Raw genomic sequence first — 17,415 nt, 5'->3', positions numbered from 1 at the left:
AGGAAGTGCCAGAAGGGCTGAAGGCTCATTCCACCCCACCCCTCCTGGGCTGAGAAGACAGGTGTCTCGATAGAAGACATATTTAAGGCTGCTACCTGGTCCTGTCCCTCTACATTCCATAGACACGATAGGTTAGATATGGGTGTATCGGCTGACCTCACCTTTGGGAGAAGAGTGTTCCAGGCTGTGGTCCTTCAATAGATTACTTCATCTCTGTAATTCTCTCGTGGTGCTGTCATGGTCGACCGATAAAATCTTAAATTACATACCAGTAATGGAATTTTTCGGAGACCATGACAGCACCCTTATATTTCCTCCTTTCACGTTTGTGGGAACACTCCCCTTTTATTAATTATAATATCACACTCAATAGGTGTCGTCTGGTATGGCAATTTTGTGATTGTTTGCTGTGTTTATTAACCTGGCAGTCCTCTCAATGCTCTGTAATCCCAACTGAGGCGGGAGAGAGGTGGCGCCCTTTTAAGCCTGTAGGTTTCCTCTCCTTGGTGGGCGGATCCCCTCTCTCGTGGTGCTGTCTCTGAAAAATCCCGTTACCGGTAAGTAACTTACGACTATACATTTGATGGAGCAATCAAAAAGTTGTACCCCAAAATGGTATTAAAAACGGTCTTAGAAAATTGAAACACAAGCCAAACAATTTGTTTGCAAAGTTTAGAATTTTTTAAAAGCAGTAAAATGTTTTCGTTTTCTTCTGCACCATTTCACTTTATTTGGAATTCATTGCCCTTTTTTTTTCTATATGTTGCACAGTAAAGTGAATGGCGTCTTTCAAAAATGCTGTAATTTTGTCCCACAAAGTACACCTCAACCCTGCTGTATTGAATAGTGTCTGTGTTATTCACTATGTGATATGTGTTTTTTTATTGTATACTAATGTATAGTGACTAGTGATGATTGAGCGTGTTCTATGAACCCATTCAGCGAGCACGCTAACAGCCGTGACACTTGCAGGCACGGCGACCTTAAAAGAAATGCCGAGCATGCCAAAATACTCGGCGAGCACCTGAGCGTGCTCGCCGAAGGGGTTGATAGAACACGCTCGATCATCACTAATAGTGACCAGATGCCTCTAAGGAATCTTTTTTGGCCTCTGTTTTACTGGTGCTTGAAGTGCAAATTTTTGTAGCTCTAATGATTAAGTAATATGCAACTATGTGAACTGCAATTGCCAATTAACAATTTAAGGGTATCCATCAGATATACCCCTCCCTCCAATTCCCATTCATGACCATGCAGGATTTGGAAAGCTAAATCCATAGACACCTCTATATCTTTTATCTGTTGCTGCATTTCTGAGTGCTCTGGGTGTAACGGAGCACTAACCAAGCCTCAGCCTTCCAAGGTTGCTTCCCTGCCCAGCACCAGCCTCTTTATCTTGATTGATAGCTCACTGTCAGTTTTTTGGGACGTCAGGCACCAAGCAAGGAAAATCAGTGAGCTAGACACTAGCACTGGGAACTTTCCCTCCGTACATAAACAAAACATAAACCAAAAAAAAAGCAATTTGGCACGTTACTTAATTTATGTAGATTTATAGAATGAAATGTTGGATTTCGTACGAGCTCGATCCATGTTTTTTCACAGAGCTCATATCTATTATAGTCTAGGGCTGTTCACATATTTCTGTGGACCGCGTATTTTTCACCGAAACACGTTGACCTGTCGGACTTTGATCCAAATCAAAGTTTAGAGCTTCTCGGATGCAAAACAAAGCTGATGAAAGTCTGAATGAGGCCTTACTCTATTATTTATTTTTTAAGCAGCGTTCATTCCAGGCTGCTGTACACATGAAGAGGGTTTACACACCTAAAATACATATATAAAACACAGAAACAAGCTACCATTGACAGACTAGTATGGAGGGAGACACTGCCACTACGAGCTAACAGTGTGGATTCTGGTGTCTCGCTCCTTCCCTCAGGGTGTATTCCAAAAGCCTCCTCCAATAAGCAAGTTCTGGACAAGCTGCAGGTGGAGAGGGAGTGCGGGATTACGGTGAAGGCCCTGACTGCGTCTCTGTTTTACACTTACGAGGGAAAGAAGTATCTCCTGAACCTGATCAACACTCCGGTGAGTGTGACGTTTCTTCTTGATTTGTTTCTCTGTGGTCTTGTTGCGGATGTTCAACTGGTCACGGCGGTCGCGTGACCTGTCACATAACTAAATGATGTCATGGAAGGTCCTTTCACACCAACGCGAGCCGTACAAGAGACCGGACGCAGTGGAGAAGACCGGGGGCCATCAGAAGGTAAGTATAATGTTATTTTCTCCAATCCCCTCCATGACAGCACACCTGGAGGTAGCCTCCCCATCCTAACTAGGGACAGGAAAACAAGAGGTTAAATAGCCCCTTCCCGCTACAATCCCCAGTGTTTTCCTGTCCCTATGGGATGAAGAGGTTACCTGGGGTGCCTGCAGCCGGCAAGCAGGGCCCTATTAAATTTACCTGCCGGGCTGCAGCTCCCGTGTCTCCTTGAGAGCGGGACCCCCCACACACACACTCGCCTGCGTGTAAAGCCGAGTAGGGTTTTGGGGGCTGGGGGCCTCCTGTAGCTCCCCGGCCGGAGTCTCCTCTGTCCTCCATGGCGGCGTGCCGGAAGTCAGGCTTTTGGCCAGCGGGACGTCACTTCTGGTGCGTTCCACCGTGGAACGCATGGGGCCGCGGCGGGAAATTCAAAAGGAGAAGCCGCGGTTTGCCCTGAAAATGAGGATCCTTCACCAGATAGGTGAAAATTTGGCACTGGATCTCGGTCTCCCCTATAAAAGACCCAGATGAGAAGACTCCATTAAGGTAGGACAGAATATTCTGCTACTATGGAGGGTGCTGTTCCAAAGCCTGCGTCTGCAGAGCCCAGCGCTAACCCGGCCCCAGTAAGTACTAGGTCCTAGGTTATTCCCCACTCTCTTTTGAGCAGGATCCTAAATATATTTTAAATCTCCCCTTTTTTATTTTTAATTTAGGGAGACAAGGATCCGGCACCGACAGTGGGAGAAAGCACTACAGTTTGCAAATGTGCCATCTGTATAAAAAAGCTGGCTTCAGGGCACAAGAAACCCATATGCTGGAAATACACTGACAACATTGTGAAGGAAGAACAGCCTTCCCTTATGGAAGAAGTCAGGGGAATGGTTCGGCAGGAAATACAATCTTCCCTAGCCTCCTTCTCACAAGCCAGAGCTGAAGGTCCATCTCCCCCCAAAAGGAGAAAATATACGGTTAGGGAGACCTCTGATTCAGAATTACAGTCTATGGAGGAACCGGAAGAAGGGGTCCTAAGTGAAGATCATGAGGAAGATAGGAAATATTACTTTTCGTCTGAGAATATGGAGGAATTGTTGTCGCAGGTGAGAGACACGATGCAGGTGGAAGAGGAGAAGGAAACCCGTACAGTTCAGGATGAAATGTTTGGCGGTCTGAAATCCAAGAAGAAGGTAGTGTTCCCTGTGCATGACAACATTTGGAGTCTTATTTTGGATGAATGGGAGTCACCTGAGAAAAGGCTTAGTATGGCAGGAGAAATGAAGGATAGATTCCCTCTAGATGAAAAGGCGGCTAAGCTATGGATGGAAGTCCCGAAGGTTGATGTACAGGTGGCAAGGGTTGCGAAGAAAACAACCCTTCCCTTTGAAGACTCGTCACAGCTCAAAAATCCTATGGATAGGAAGATGGACAGCCTTCTAAGGAAGGCATGGGAAACATCGGCGGCTTCACTGAAGACTAATATCGCTTCAACTTGTGTAGCTCGTTCCATGTTCCTCTGGCTCCAACAACTAGAGGAACATCTCTGGAAAGGTACCACTCAAGAGGACCTCCTAGCATCTCTTCCTTTTCTGCAGAAGGCCACTGGATTCCTAGCGGATGCCTTGGCGGAGTCGGTCAAGATTGCGGCAAGATCGGCAGCATTATCAAATTCTATGAGAAGAGCTCTGTGGTTGAAGATGTGGAGTGGGGACAACGCATCAAAATCTAAGCTTTGTTCCATTCCATTTAAAGGAGAGTATATGTTTGGGGCGGTGCTAGACGAGTTGTTGGAGAAAGCATCCGACAAGAAGAAGTCTCTGCCAGAGCCAAAGAATCCAAAAAGTTTCAGAAAGAGACCATTTCTTCTCCCTCAACAACAACAGCAGCAAGCATTTCAGTACAGAGGCAAGGGTAAAACTGGTCACTGGAGTTACACAAAAGGGGGAAGATTTAGGAATATCTTTCAAGGTTCTAGGCAGGACAGACAATGACGCCAAGAAGGTAGGAGGCAGAATTGCGAGCTACCTTCCTCAATGGCAGCTTATTGTTTGGAAAAGGATTTGTCGTGGCAACAGTAGACCAGCCAGAGGCTTACTACCACGTGCCAATTCATCCGGATTACAGAAAATTTCTCAGATTTGCTGTAACTCAGAACCGAGAGGTACTTCATTTTCAATTCAATGTACTCCCCTTCGGCATTTCGTCAGCACCCCGCCTGTTTACAAAGATCATGGCAGAGGTAGTAGGTTTATCTAAGGAAACTGAATATCTGCATCGTCCCATATTTAGACAATTTTTTGGTGATGGTTCCCTCGGTTTCAAGTTTGGAAAGAGACCTCCAGATGACCCTCCAGATCCTGGAATCCTTGGGATGGTTGATAAACTACCAAAAGTCAGATCTGATTCCCTCCACCAGGAAGACCTCCTTGGGAATTCTCCTGGATTCTCAGCAACAAGCCTCTTTTCTGCCAAAAGAGAAGCAGATTCAGTTGAGGTCGAAAGTTTATGCACTAAGAGAGGAGTGTCATTAAGATTCGCCATGTCCGTCCTCGGGTCCATGACCTCATTTATTTAGGCGGTACCTTGGGCTCAAGTGCATTCAAGGGTCCTTCAAAACTACATCCTTTCCTGTTGGGACAGATCTCCAAGTTCCCTCTCCAACAGAATTCATCTGCCAGAGAAGGTGAAAGCATCTTTAAATTGGTGGCTCTGTCCAGGAAATCTGGAGAAAAGTTCAGCATGGATTCAACTTCCCTTGTTATCCATCAAAACAGACGCAAGCAAAAGTGGATGGGGAGCAGTAGTCTCCCACATGGCCTTCCAAGGGGTCTGGTCGCAAGAAATAGCAGAGCAGTACTCAAACTTAAGAGAAATGAAAGTGGTGGAAGAAACCCTATGGGCAGCCACTACTGTGCTTCAGGGGTCGAATGTCAGAGTCTACTCGGACAATATGACAACTATAGCCCACTTGAGACATCAGGGAAGTACAAGAAACAGGAGGTTACAGATGATCTCCGAAAGGATCTTCCACTGGGCGGAGCATAATCTACTATCCTTATCGGCTCTGCATCTGAGGGGCTCCGACAACTATCATGCAGATCTTCTGAGCAGAAAATACATTCATCCAGGGGAGTGGAGCATGAACTCGAAGATATTTCAGATGATTGTTCAAAAGTGGGAATACCCAGATGTGGACCTGTTTGCGAACCAGGAAAACACAAAAGTAAGAGCCTTTTTCTCTTTGAAACCCGAGGATTCAGCAACAGGGATAGATGCATTCGCTCACCCTTGGAAAGTTGGGCTCGCTAATGCTTTTCCCCTGATTCTGTTAATACCAAGGACTTTACAAAAAATCAGGTCGGAAGGGCTCAAGACTATCCTAATAGCTCCAATGTGGCCAAAAAGAGCATGGTTCGGAACATTGAGCAGTCTAAGAATGGATGATCCATTGATGCTTCCTCGAATCCACGATCTGCTGCATTAGAGCCAGATTTTCCATCCGGCCCCTCAGAATTTGGCTCTAGCAGCTTGGCTTCTGAGACCACCCTCTGAAAAGCCAGAGGTTTCTCAGTACAGGTGATCCAAATGTGGCGCCCTGCTGTGCATTGGTGCCACAGAACCCAGAAGGGTGCATGGATGGATTTCTCCACAAGAGGCCCTCATTAGATACAAACACCTCTACCTTCCAACTCATACCAGCAGAGGGAGCCCAGATAGGGATATATATAGGGAAGGTGGAGCCAGGCAGCTCAGTTGATTAGTGAGTGCTCAGAGTCAGAGCAGAGCAGGCAGGCTGAGAGAGAGCCTGAGAGCGTGCCGACACTCAGATAGCGGTGAAGACGCAGCACGTCAGCTGCCTAGTAGTGAGGGCCCCGAGTTTGGCCGACGGCAAGGAGAAAAAGGGGAGTGAAACCAAGGGGGCAGAGAAGCACAATAAGCTCACCCCATTATATCTACCGGACACCGGATCCGCGCCTACAGGAGGACTACAAGTCCCTGACAAACCTGAAGGCTAGACACACACAGGATCAGGAACCACGAAGGCCCCGACGTCCAGGGAAAGTGGTTACCAACCAGAGGTCCTATTTCTGAGCATCTGGTGAAGTAAAAGCAGGACACATAAGCTAGGCCCAGTTGCAGGCTGGCCAGGAGCATACATAGGGACAGACACGGATCAGGAGGCCCTATACCTGCTCCCTGGGGAGAAGTCCAAAAGTGCGCCCTTCATCTGGAGTACCCTGGACCGTACCTAACAGCTGTACCAGTAAAGGAAATGAAGCAAATCCCCTGTCTCTGTCCGTTACTCCTGCTGAGCCATCGCTTTCCCTGCACCACAATGCTCAGCGCAACCTGCATCATTTATACTGCCCTGAGGCCTGCTCCACCTGTGGGGAGCCGTTCCATCTCAAGCTGTCCTGACATCTGCCTCAGAGGACTGTTGCAGCGCTGGTGATCCTCACCAGACACCACAGGTGGCGTCACAACAAATTCCCTACAAATAATTCCTTTTGGCACTGACCGCCCTGGGCCAGCCACCGCGATAATCCCCGCAGGCAGTCTTAGGCCCGGCTGCCGGGTGCCCCGCGACACCCCTGGGGGCGAGTCACATACACTGCAGAAAAGCAGAAAACCAGTCACAATTTCCATCTATGGAAAAATCTAGAAAGCTTTCAAGCTATGGTATGAGCCTCGTCCATTAGATCCCTTTCGGCCTGACGTGGCCAGAATCTTGGATTTCCTACAGAACGGTCTGTCTAAAGGATTAAGACCAAGCACGCTGAAGGTCCAAGTCTCGCCTTTAAGTTCCTATTTTGATGCTGATTTGGCCCAAAACAGATGGATTAAGAGGTTCATGATAGCTGCTTCTTGGATTAATCCAACAAGAGCTAAAATAGTTCCACCTTGGGATCTCAACGTAGTTCTTAGAGGCCTAACTATGCATCCTTTCGAGCCAATAGCCGAGGCACACATAGACAAATTGTCTTGGAAAGCGGCATTGCTTATAGCTCTGACTACAGCCAGAAGAGTGAGTGAAATCCAAGCCCTGTCTATCAGAGAGACTTATTGTCGTATTTTGGAGGACAGGATCATCCTCCAGTTGGATCCTTCTTTTCTACCTAAAGTGTCGTCTAATTTTCATATGTCTCAGCCAATAATTCTTCCGTCATTCTGTCAAAATCCATCAAATAGCAAGGAAGAAGAATTCCACGCGTTGGATGTAAGAAGGACTATAATCCGCTATTTGAGGCAGACTGAAACCTGGAGGAAGGATCAGAACCTATTTGTCCAATATGGAAGGCCCAATAAAGGAAAGAAAATTGCAAAAATATGCTAGCAAATTGGATTAAGAAAGCAATTTGTGAAACATACATAGTTCAAGATTTGTCTCCTCTGAAATCTTTGAAAGCTCTTTCTACTAGAGCTATGTGGGTCTCCTGGGCGGAAAAAGCTAGTGCATCCATTGAGCAGATTTGCAGGGCAGCTACATGGTCGTCTGTCCATACCTTTGCTAAACATTATAGACTAGATGTAATATCTAATAGAGACTTAGCATTTGGAAGGAAAGTCCTTCAGGCTGTTGTCGCTCCCTAAAATTCATTCTTTGGTATTACTCCAGGTGTGCTGTCATGGAGGGGATTGGAGAAAATAGAATTAGACTTACCAGTAATTCGGTTTCTAAGACCCTCCACAACAGCATGGGTAGTTCCCTCCATTTCTTTGATTGGAAAAATCCTTAGTGTTAATAAATATTTAGAGCATTCATACTGTGTGGTCCTTTGAAAACACTGGGGATTGTAGCAGGGAGGGGCTATTTAACATCTTGTTTTCCTGTCCCTAATTAGGATGGGGAGGCTACCTCCAGGTGTGCTGTCGTGGAGGGTCTTAGAAACAGAATTACCGGTAAGTCTAATTCTATTTTTTTTTTTTTTACCATTTTTATTCTTTTTTTCTACTATTAACTTGTTCACACTATATAAATACATGCCGGTTGCAAGGATTTATATAGTGTGACCAAGTTGTCAAGCACTTTCCAAGTGATGCTAAAATCGTTTGGAAAGCGGTTGACAACCCGCATGCGGACATGCATGTGAAAAATGCTTCACATACGTTTGTCCCTGGCAGGAAAAACGCATGTAAAATCTGCATGCGTTTTTTCTGCCAGGGAGATGCAGAAACACTCAGGAAAAATCCGGAGCATTTCTGCATCGTGGGCATGTGGCGCCCCTGAGGGTTCAGTCGCCACAGAGGTACTGCACCTCACCCAGAGGTGTGGTGTCTCCCTTCACTCAGGTAAGATGGGAGTGCTGCAGAGAACCCCCCAAAACACCTGCATCCAACATTACACTGCTTCAGACCGGCTGGAAGGGCAACATGCAGAGCGCAGCTGCTGAGCCCTGTCCCTGGCTGGAGTGGGGGAAACCCAAAGGTAGGGGGAACCAGTAGTGGGTGTGGGTGGAGGAAGCAGTTAGAAGGAGCACACAGTAGGTATATAATGGGAAGCAATCTTAGGGTGGCAGTTCAGAACAGAATGGTCAGTCAGTACAGTACAGACGGTCAGTGAGGACTGTCTGGGAGCAGAGGCTCAGCAGGAGCTCTGCTCCACAAGAAGGGCCTGGGATAGAGGCCCCGGAGGGGAGAAGGGAGTAGGCTCCATTCTAAGAAGGGATCCCAGGGGTACGGCGCGTGCAGGACAGCACCCATACGCCCCGCATCTGTCAGAAGACAGAGGGATCGGTTGCCCCATTCTAATCTCCAGGGGGTCAGGTTGGTCCCGGATTCGACGTACAGGAAGGACTTCAGCATACCCGAGCGGGATTGAGAGTGGGCAGCGCAGGGCAGCAGGGAGAAGGACCTAGTGTGAAGACGGTCAAAGTAGGAACACGAGAAAGTGGGGTTCTGCCAAGCATTCCTAAACTTCCTGAGGAAGGATTGAACCCCTGCCAGGGTGAACACGGCGCAACGTGGGAGGCCTTCACCTGTAACTTGCACTTTTGTGTTTCCTGAAGAACTGTGTATTAAAATCTTGGACGACTGCACTGAGTTGCCTCCGTCTATTCCTTCACTGGTGCCATTTCCCTCCCTGCACTACAACGCCCAGCGCACCCTCCATCTATTTACACTGCCCTGAGGCCCGCTCCACCTGTGGGGAGCCGTTCCATCTCTAGCTGCCCTAACATCTGCCTCAGAGGACTGTTGCAGCGCTGGTGATCCTCTCCAGACACCACAGGTGGCTTCACGACAAATCCTATAAATAATCCCTTTTGCACTGACCGCCCCGGGCCAGCCACCGTGATATTCCCCAAAGCAGCCATACGGCCCGGCTGCCGTGTGCCCCGCGGCCCAGGGGGCAGCGAGTCACCACTTGGCGTCACGAACAGGATACGTGACCAGCCTGCCATCTGCGGGTAATGTGCGCCTAAAGAAGTGTTTTCTGCCTTGAATGTGGCGCCCGCCCCAGAAGAACGGGCGCCATTATGTGCGTGCTAAAGAACAACAGAATGGAACCTCCCGTCGTGGGCCGGGTCCCAGAATGGCTCCAAAAGCAGGCCCTGCCCCTTGCAACAGTGACTGTCCGCATAGATGTGTCCGTCAAAGCGGGGAGGCCGACACAGGGAGTGACCGACAGCAAAGTGCCATGGGACCGCCCCCGAAAGAGGAGAGGCGGTGGAGAGAAGCTGCGTAAAGACTGGGAGGTGTCAGGCCGAGCTGATGCAGTCGCGGGAGCAGGTCGGAGTGATGTCCCTGTCCCAAATGCGGCTGGCGCTGCTCCATCCCTGGTCCCCCTGCAGCCTGAGGCTGATGACCAGGCTGGGTCAGCCTGCAGAAACCAGGGGTTCCCCCGGAGGGGGCCCCACTGTTAAACTGTTTTAGTTAACTGGACTGTACATAAGTTGCCCGGAAGGGTGCAGTTGACTTCATGTTTGCTACCCAGTTACCCGTCAGGGTACAGAGACTGACAGGCTGAGGACTGTGAGAAGCCGGACGTTGACATTGTACATAGTTTAGCACTTCTTAAAGTGCATCCTATTGGTTTTATAATTACAAATATACCTCAGAACAAAAACCCGTTTGGCGTGGCGGAAGACGAGGTCCAGGATTGGATCGTCTATGCCCTGCAGCCATGCCCAGGGCCTACGTTGAGGGTTTGTGGACGGGTCCCTCATGCTGCTACTGTTGCACCCTGGTGCTGGAACTGTCTTGAAAATTGTTTTATATGACAATACTCTTATGATGTTTTATAATGTAACCAGTAACGTTAAAAGAAATGTGCCTCCCATAAAGGGAAGAAATGTTGTTTTATGGTCAAATATGCTGATGCATCTTAAAAATTTTGCATGTCAGTTATGCCTGGTTTTGCTCTGTTCCAGCCCGCGGACGTGCTGCGTTTTACAGGGGGGGGGAATGTGGCGCCCCTGAGTGTTCAGTCGCCACAGTGGTACTGCACCTCACCCAGAGGTGTGGTGTCTCCCTTCACTCAGGTAAGATGGGAGTGCTGCACAGAACCCCCCAAATCACCTGCATCCAACATGCAGAGTGCAGCTGCTGAGCCCTGTCCCTGGCTGGAGTGGGGGGAACCCAAAGGTAGGGGGAACCAGTAGTGGGTGTGGGTGGAGGAAGCCGTTAGAGGGAGCACTTATACAGTAGGTATATAATGGGAAGCCATCTTAGGGTGGCAGTTCAGAACAGAATGGTCAGTCAGTCTACCATTGGGCCCTATAAGACGTTCTTCATCTCCCGTTGCAGTGGGGTTTTTATTTGTCAAAAAAAAAGACTGGGGGTTGCGCCCCCGCCTTGATTTTCGCGAGTTTAATCGGATCACGGTCTGGGATGCATATCCTCTCCCTCTCATCCCCGACCTCTTTAGAAAAAAATTTGGCTCCTACGATTTGATTAAACTAGACCTCAGGGGGGCTTATAATCTCATTCACATTGAGGAGATGAGTGGAAGATGGCCTTCAATACTCCTGAGGGGCACTATGAAAAGCTTGTGATGGCATTTGGGTTGACTAATGCTCCCGCTTTCTTTCAACACTGTTAGTGACATTTTTAGTCATCTGGCAGGTAGATCACAACAAACCAATCTTGATGACATATTAATTTACTTACCTCCAGTCACATCAGGTACATATCAGGCAGGTCTTACAGATACTCAAAGATAATAAATTATTTGTCAAACCAGAGAAATGTATGTTCTCCATTCAGGGTTAGTTCTTATCATTCACCGTTTTTGCATGGATCTGGCCAAAGTCCGGACGGTACTGGATTGGTATTATATTCAAGACTTAAAGGCATTACAAAGTTTTTTGGGTTTCGCCAGTTACTACTGTAAGTTCATCAAAAACTTTTTGGTAGTGGCCAAACCTCTGATGGACGATTTTGCCAAATAGAAAAAAAAAATTAAGATTTTATTATTTTACTCTCCATTCTTGTAGCTAAACACAATCCAGCTAAGTTTAAAATTGAAATGAAGCCCCTGTACCCCCCTCTCTAGGTGCTTCTGTACCAAGTCTTCCCTGGTCCAGGATGGTCTCTATATCACAGGCTCCAGCAATAACCTATTGACACATGATTGTGGCAGCCCTCACGTGCTGATATATCACAGTGCCAATAGAAGTGGGAAGCGGCACAGAAATCACAAAATAAAGGCAGTGTTTGTGGTAATGCAAGAATCCAGCAAGCAGAGTAATCCACACGTCATACAACAGCCCAACATGGATGATGAAAAGCTGCGTCTTCAGGCGTCTGTGTAAGAACATCACATTTTTGTTTTCCTTCCAGAATAAGCACCAAATGGAATAGCTGAATGCCAGGATACGGAGACCGGCGGGGGACAGGGAAGCGCTGTCCGCTGGATTTTGTGCTGGTTTCACAAGCGGTCACCCTGCAGTTTTCTCCGGATAATGCTGTGGAGACTTTTCACAACACATCTAATAATTGTGAACCTTCCACTCACATGTTTATTATCTTGTCCGCTGGTCAGACTGGGGGGGATGAAAGCTGGACAAGGGATGAAGAATGATCCTTATTACATATAATGGGTGCACTGAGCGATTGTGAAAAGTCGCAGAGGACTGAGAGCAGAAGGGCAGAGGGTTTCCTCTTCCTCACAGGGACCAGCACAGAAGCCGGAGCAGAAGGACAGAGGGTTTCCTCTTCCTCACAAGGACCAGCACAGAAGCCGGAGCAGAAGGGGAGACAAGGGCTGAGCCACTTACACAGACAGAAAGCTGAGGAGAGGAGGGCATGTTATTACTCCAGGATCCGCTCCATTCATTCCCTATGTGGCATTCAAGCGCTGAGCTCGGCTTTTCCGGAGCCCCATAGAGAATGAATGGAGCAGCAGTTGATCCCTGACTTTCCACTCCTTCCCGATCAGACGATGGCTCGCAGCGGTCAGACCCCACGATCAGTAAGTGATCACCGAGCCTGTGGATAAGTGATAACTTGTTTTCTACAGACATCCCCTTTAAGTAATGGAGCATGCCAGCAGAGAAGGTGGGAGGAGGCGCTGGTTACAGGGGAAACTTTACCTCTGGAGGCCGCATTTAGGGCATGTGAGGGGCGGACACTTCCCATATTCATCATTACTGAACCCCCGCTCTGTGCGGCTCTTATCTGAGCTGCAGGAGACGCAGCAGTTACTAATCAGCCGCTCTCTGTTCACTTGCAGCCGTCCGAGCTCTGCTGTGCCTGTTAGGGGTGAAGTTCGGGTCCTTCGAGGCATCTACTATGCAGCCTGCACAGCAGATCACAGCCCGAGCACAGCGTCTCCGGGTAAATCTCCACCTTGTGAGTTGCTTCTTGTGCAGCAGCCCCATGCAAGTTGCTCTGCTCTCCTCGGCCAGCTCCTGCTGAATACTGAGCTCCTCTGCCCAATCTAGGAGCTCAATAGCCCTGATCACATCAGTGGTAGCCCAACGCTGCTGGATCAGATTTACAAATGGCAAACTAATCAGCCCTAGGTATTTCTAATATGTGCAGAGCAGGCGACATAAGTCTGACCGGTGTCCTCATAGACCTTTCCTCAGCCGGGGTCTAATAGGAGAAGTAAAATGGCCGTCATGGGGTCCATTGTTAGATCTCAGCTGCCATAGAAACTCATTGGCACCATGATCATGCCTCCCTCTCCTGTCTAAAGTGCCTAAATGCTGTGGAAGCCCCCTACTGTGTCATACAATGGATTAAGCTGCCAGGATCAAGGTTGGCTCCACTGTGGGCAGCTGAGGCAGGAGCAGGACTGTGTTACACAGCCACACTTCTGCCGCAGATCTTGTAAGGACCTGCCTGATGATAATGTGTCCTATAGAGCAGGTCTTGGTACCGGACTGCCCTGTACATATTTACCACTAGCTGGGAACCAGTTACTTACAAGGTCTAGTTTCGAATGTGTTTCCAGGATCTGTAGTTATCAGCATTTTATCCTTAAGGCCGAGTTATAATATCACTGTAACACTCTCGCCCTGTACCTGTATACCTGCCCTGTGTGCTGCACAAAAGTATATAACAAAATGTGTGTACACAGATATCTCCTGAATGGTATTACTGCTAGATCTCCTGTACATAGAAATATGAGGTTCTTAGCGCACATTTTGAGCAAATTGTGCGAGCCCATCTGCCAACGTCAAGGCGACCTCTTCAGATGGGTCCCTACACTAACATTACACTAACTTACTAACTGGGACTAGTTTTTTGTATTATTATTATTACCACCATTTTTACTATTTATTATTATTGCATTAATGCAATTAATTGTAACTGTTATAAAACGAATTAAAAAAATGTAATTCTAATTTTTTTTTATTAATCTTGTGATTCTAATAATGGTATTACTAAAATCCCTATGCCTAAAGCTGTTGATCCAGAAGAAGGCAAAAACCCCAGGACACCTTCAGCCAATTTGTGTCACAGGGGAAAAATTCCTTCTTGACCCCGGGAAAAGGCGATCAGTCCTAGGACCCTGGATCAAACCTAATAATGTTATTACAAGTTATATAATATTACACTAATTATTGTACTACTGGAGTTATTTTAATTTGTTTTTATAAATCTATTTGATATGGTTATTATTACATTGTGCTATCTTATTACAGTATTATTCTTCTTTCCTTTCACTACTAATACTGCCCTATACCTACAGTGTTGATCCAGAAGAAGGCAAAAACCCCAGGACACCTTCAGCCAATTTGTGTCACAGGGGAAAAATTCCTTCTTGACCCCGGGAAAAGGCGATCAGTCCTAGGACCCTGGATCAAACCTATTAATGTTATTACAAGTTATATAATATTACACTAATTATTGTACTACTGGAGTTATTTTAATTTGTTTTTATAAATCTATTTGATATGGTTATTATTACATTGTGCTATCTTATTACAGTATTATTCTTCTTTCCTATCACTACTAATACTGCCCTATACCTACAGTGTTGATCCAGAAAAAGGCAAAAACCCCAGGACACCTTCAGCCAATTTGTGTCACAGGGGAAAAATTCCTTCTTGACCCCGAGAAAAGGCGATCAGTCCTAGGACCCTGGATCACACTGCTATTCTACCTACTACTATTACTACTGTTATTTTATTACTTTCTTACTATTATCACTAGTATTATTACTCATATTACACTAATACGGATATACTACCACTATATTACTACCATCCCTTTCCCCCTAGGGATCTTAAAGTGCAGTTCTGTCCTCCTCCTCCTATTCTGTCCTCCTCCTCTTCCATCCTCCTCCACTTTCGTCCTCCTCCTCTTCCGTCCTCTTCCTCTTCCGTCCTTCTCCTCTTCTGTCCTCCTCCTCTTCTGTCCTCCTCCTCTTCCGTCCTCCTTCTCTTCCGTCCTCCTCCTCTTCTGTCCTCCGCCTCTTCCGTCCTCCGCCTCTTCTGTCCTCCGCCTCTTCCGTCCTCCGCCTTTTCTGTCCTCCGCCTCTTTCGTCCTCTTCCGTCCTCTTCCTCTTACGTCCTCCTCCTCTTCGGTCCTCCTCATCTTCCGTCCTCCTCCTCTTCCGTCCTCCTTCTCTTCCGTCCTCCGCCTCTTCCGTCCTCCGCCTCTTCTGTCCTCTGCCTCTTCCATCCTTCGCCTCTTCCGTCCTCCGCCTCTTCCGTCCTCCTTCTCTTCCATCCTCCTCCTCTTCCGTCCTCCTCCTTTTTCGTCCTCCTCCTCTTCTGTCCTCCTCCTCTTCCGTCCTCCGCCTCTTCCGTCCTCCATCTCTTCCGTCCTCCGCCTCTTCCGTCCTCTTCCTCTTCCGTCCTCCTCCTGAGACGTAATAAATAGCATTAAAGCTGCAGTAATTATTTATATTATATATACACACTGCTCAAAAAAATAAAGGGAACACTCAAATAACACATCCTAGATCTGAATGAATGAAATATTCTCATTGAATACTTTGTTCTGTACAAAGTTGAATGTGTTGACAACAAAATCACACAAAAATCATCAATGGAAATCAAATTTATTAACCAATGGAGGCCTGGATTCGGAGTCACCCCCAAAATTAAAGTGGAAAAACACACTACAGGCTGATCCAACTTTGATGTAATGTCCTTAAAACAAGTCAAAATGAGGCTCAGTATTGTGTGTGGCCTCCACGTGCCTGTATAACCTCCCTACAACGCCTGGACATGCTCCTGATGAGGTTGCGGATGGTCTCCTGTGGGATCTCCTCCCAGACCTGGACTAAAGCATCCACCAACACCTGGACAGTCTGTGGTGCTACGTGACGTTGGTGGATGGAGTGAGACATGATGTCCCAGATGTGCTCAATGGGATTCAGGTCTGGGGAACGGGCGGGCTAGTCCATAGCTTCAATGCCTTCATCTTGCAGGAACTGCTGACATACTCCAGCCACATGAGGTCTGGCATTGGGCACAACCCCCATCTGTGGACGTCTGGCCCTCATCCCACTCTCATGGAGTCGGTTTCTAACCGTTTATGCAGACACATGCACATTTGTGGCCTGCTGGAGGTCATTTTGCATGGCTCTGGAAGTGCTCCTCCTGTTTCTCCTTGCACAAAGGCAGAGGTAGGGGTCCTGCTGCTGGGTTGTTGCCCTGCTATGGCCCCCCCCCACGTCTCCTGGTGTACTGGCCTGTCTCCTGGTAGCGCCTCCAGCCTCTGGACACTACGCTGACAGACGCAGCAAACCTTCTTGCCACAGCTCGCAATGATGTGCCATCCTGGATGAGCTGCACTACCTGAGCAACTTCTGTGGGTTGTAGAGTCCGTCTCATGCTACCACGAGTGTGAAAGCACAACCAACATTCAAAAGTGACCAAAACATCAGCCAGAAAGAATTGGTACTGAGATGTGGTCTGTGGTCTCCACCTGCAGAACCACTCCTTTATTGAGTGTGTCTTGATAATTGCCAATAATTTCCATCTATTGTCTTCCATTTGCACAACAGCATGTGAAATTGATTGTCAATCAGTGTTGCTTCCTAAGTGGACAGTTTGATTTCACAGAAGTTTGATTTACTTGGAGTTATATTCTGTTGTTTAAGTGTTCCCTTTATTTTTTTGAGCAGTGTATATTTTCTCATGTCATGTATTTACTACTAAAAGTAATTTTTTACATTTAGGTTTCATTAAGTGTTTTACACCGACTATTACAGACTTATTGTTTCCCTGCACATTCAAGTTTTGTGTTTTCTTTGGGCATAGATCAGCTAATAGGCACTCAGGAAAAAAAACAGATTAAAGATCTACAAACTCTCCCTTAAGACTAAGGAGCTCACTGATAGATTCTCAGTTAGCTAATTTTGCAGCCAGCAATAGACAGTGCAGCACAGATGCTACAGAAGGCAACATTTTTAATGAAACTCAATTACAGAAATCGATTTTAGCCCCAAATACTTGCATTAAAGTAAAAAAAATGGCCCCAAAGCTGGACAACCGCTTTAACTCCTTACCAACATCTGCCGTACATGTATGGTATAAGTCAGTAGCGGGTGTATGGAGCAGGGTCAGCTCGCCCCGTACATGGCAGATAATGGCTGTGACAAACAACCAGGACCTGCCTCTAACAGCTGCGAGTGGAGCGAAGATCTGCCCACCACTGTTAACCTGTTCAGTGCTGCTGTCAATCTCTAACAGCAGCATTAACAGCGCGCCAGCATTGGGACGCGTCGTTCCATACGCCCACCGGCGCTC

This window comes from Phyllobates terribilis, unplaced genomic scaffold (genome assembly GCF_046119375.1).
Source record: "Phyllobates terribilis strain yellow unplaced genomic scaffold, ASM4611937v1 Scaffold_160__1_contigs__length_4322635, whole genome shotgun sequence".
NCBI classification, from domain to species: domain Eukaryota; kingdom Metazoa; phylum Chordata; class Amphibia; order Anura; family Dendrobatidae; genus Phyllobates; species Phyllobates terribilis.
Note: the sequence above shows the minus strand (reverse complement) of the source record.